Source organism: Amaranthus tricolor, chromosome 17 (assembly GCF_026212465.1).
Source record: "Amaranthus tricolor cultivar Red isolate AtriRed21 chromosome 17, ASM2621246v1, whole genome shotgun sequence".
NCBI lineage: Eukaryota > Viridiplantae > Streptophyta > Magnoliopsida > Caryophyllales > Amaranthaceae > Amaranthus > Amaranthus tricolor.
Window position 1 is genome coordinate 20,316,477 of NC_080063.1, and position 3,841 is coordinate 20,320,317.

A 3,841-nucleotide genomic window follows, 5' to 3' on the forward strand; every position below is an offset into this window, starting at 1 on the left:
TGACAGCTACAAAACGGATTGGAGGGGAACCCTTCTATCCTAATTATTTTGTTCCCTTTTCTCCACCTTCATTTCTTTGTTTGTTTGTGCCTTCCTTTTTTTTTCTTTTTCTTTTTTTTCCTCTATTATTCCTTATTTCTTTTAATTTGTTCATGGAAAAACAATTAAGCACACAAATAAGTCATATTTTCAAATCAGTACGGATTCCTTATAATTGTTAAAAAATCTTTCAACCAAGACTAATATAATTATAATTAAAGGGTATAGACACATATCAATCATATATATATATATATATATACATTTTAAACATATATTTACACTTTTTGATAAATGTCCAATTATTTACAAATTGCCACCGGAATATACACACCTTTTAACTTTTTATGTATAATTGTTTTCAATTTTTCACCACTTTAATTAGTTTTCACATAATTTAATATATATGTATATATATGATTTAATAAAAATCAAAGCATTAAATTAATAATTGCTTAAGAAAAGACTTTCACCTATTGGATGTTATGAAATTGTCGATAGCATTTTCTACAGCAGTTTGCGAAGGCTTTGCTAAGTTTGCATATTGCAATATTGGTGATGATTTAAGTATCTGGCTGGCCGGTTACGTTGGAGTTCTTCTCTGTTACTTAAATAATTAGTGTTCATTTTCGTATTTTGGAGCTAGTTTCCCAGACAAACCTACTAACAATATGTTTTAAGTTTCCTTTGGAATTTACGATTGTTGTGTGACAGCGGAAGCAAAATCGATTAACAATAATGAAACAGTAAAGAAATTAATGCAAATAATAAAAAACGACACAAGAGATTTAACGTGGTTCACTATCAATATAATAGCTACGTCCACTAACACCGAGATCAAATAATTTCACTATGATTGCAAAGAATTTACAGGATGAAGCACAATAACACTCACAAATAATAATGACTCTCTTGTGTTCTCTCTCAATTTGTGAATAATTATGCCCTAACCCTAAAATGGGGGTATATATAATAAAACCCAATAAAAGGAAGTTATTACATGATTAATTCACAAAGTAACCGGCAAGACTAGTGGGAAAACAATTCCCGTGCTTTTTGCAGACCACAACCGAGTCGGCTGTTTCTACCCGCACACTGCCGCCGAGTCGACTTAACCTGGTTCTACCCATTGTCTGTTCTTTGCTTGTCAATCTTCCTAACCTGTTGCTTCTCCACCAAAGCTTTCCGTTGCTTAAAAGCTTTGAAGGTCTCATCCTTTGACTGAAGCAACCTAAGCCATGTGTATCGGGACTTGTCATCTACAAATGACACAAAATAGCGGAAACCTCCCATAGCTTCAACCCTAGATGGACCCCAACAATATGAATGGATATAATCGAGCACATCATCAGCAATGAGCACCTTGCTGAACTTTGACCTTTGTTTCTTCCCAAACACACAATGCTCACAAAATTCAAGGTTGGCAATCTTGATCCCAGATAGTAGACCCCACTTAGACAATAGCTGCATCCCCTTCTCCCCATATGACCAAACCTCATGTTCCAAATCTTGGTCATCTCCTGGTGAGACACCGATGTGTAAACCGCAGAACTAGACAGTGTAACACCTTCAAAGACATAGACGGCGTTCCTCTTGGTACCCTTGAGTACCAACTCCGAACCTCTATAAATGGACAGCTCCCCATCCGAAAACACTCCATTGTACCCCAAATCATCCAAGGTACCCAATGAAATCAGATTCTTCCCCAAAGTAGGGACATGCCGCACCCTAGTCAATATCAAATTTCTCCCATCACTAGTCCTCAATCTCGTGGACCTAATACCCGTAATCTTATATGGTACATTGTCACCTACAATAACCGTACCTCCATTGCAAGACTCATACGTATCAAACCAGTCTCGACGCGGACTCATATGGAATGAACACCCCGAATCTAGAACTCAATCATCAGACAGATCCCTAGACTTAGGAAAACTTACTAATGTCAAGTCTTCCTCCGAATTATAGTTCTTCTTTGGTTTTTCATCAATTATAGCAGCTTGGGATTTGCCCTTCCTTACTGAACAATTAGCTCTAAAGTGACTTGGTTCCTCACAGTAATAACAGGTCTTCCCCACAGTCTTACTAGATCCTTCATTGTCATTTCCAGCATCCAACCTAGTATTGTTGCCTTTGTTAAACCCCTTTTTCTTTTTCAATTTTTCGGACTTAACAAACAACCCATTGTCACTTTTCCTGTTATCACCTATAGCTCTCTGACGAAGTTCCTTAGTATGAAGTGCTGCCTTCACTTCTTCTAGGGTCAGTGAGTCCTTACCGACAACAAAAGATTCAACAAAATTCTCATAGCTAGACGGTAGAGACACAGTTAAAATTAACGCAGCATCCTCATCATCTATCTTAACATCTAAATTACGCAAATCCAGTAAAATAGAGTTAAGTTTCTTCATATGTTCCCATAAAGGAGTACCTGACTGAATTCGAAGGCTAAACAATCGCCATTTCAGCAATAATTTGTTGGTCAGCGACTTAGTCATATACAATGATTCCAATTTCAGCCATAATTCCGTCTTTGTAGCTTGATCAACGACTTCCGTGATGATATGATCATCCAAACTTAGAAAAATGGTAGAATGAGCCTTTTTCCTCCATTATTGCTAATTACCCGTTAGTTAGTCCGTCTTCCAACCCTGCAGTTGTACTCTTTGGAGCCAATGGACGCCAGCTTTGCTGCTGTTTCAACAGAGCTTTCATCTTTATTTGCCATAGCCCAAAGCTATTTTTCCCGATAAATTTCTCAATTCTTATTGTAGAATCTCCAACGGTTGTTTCAATCAAAAAACTCGCCAAAACTTGAGCTCTTAATGCTAATTGTTGTGCTATAGCGGACGCAAGATCGATGAACAATGATGAAACAATAAAGAAATTCAATGCAAACAATAAGAAAATGACACAAGAGATTTAACGTGGTTCACTATCAATGTGATAGCTACGTCCACCAGCACCGAGATCAAATAATTTCACTATGATCGCAAAGAATTTACAAGATGAATCACAGTAACACTCACAAATAATAATGGCTCTTTTGTGTCTCTCTCAAATTGTGAATAATTATGCCCTAACCCTAAAATGGGGTATATATAATAAGACCCAATAAAAGGAAGTTATTACATGATTAATACACAAAGTAACCGGCAAGACTAGTGGAAAATAATTCCCGTGCTTTTTGCAGACCACAGCCGAGTCGGCTGTTTCTACCTGCATACCGCCGCCAAGTCGACTTAAACTTCTGGAAAATTGCATCATTTGTCAGACCCTAAAGCTGATTTTAGCTGTCAAGCAAGCCTCCACTTACACCGAGTCGGCGTTGTCCATAGAAAAACGCATCTCAAAACAACAACCTGCGCCGATTCGTCTTGAGTCCAGCCACCACAAAGCCTACTCACCTTCTACCACTGAATCCAACAACCTTGACTCATTTTCAACCCATGGTAACTTACTTAGTTTGAGTCACGGTTGTAACAAAATTCTGTTAAACCTCTTAATAATTAAGTTTAATTTAATTATGAAATTCATATCATTTTGTCATACTTAATTATAATGCCTCATGTCAATTTGTGCCGTGAACACTCTGATTATTTTTTATTTCAAAACATGTAAACTCGTTTTAATAAAATTGGATTATGAAAAAGGAAATATACACCCAATTTAGGTTGGGAAGAAATATAATTTTTGTTATTCTAATTAAATTTGAGAAAAAAATGAAAAGTTTCTACTAGAAACGTACAAATGCATTTTTATAAAAAAAATAAAAAAGAAAGTGAAGGGGATAGTTGGTGTT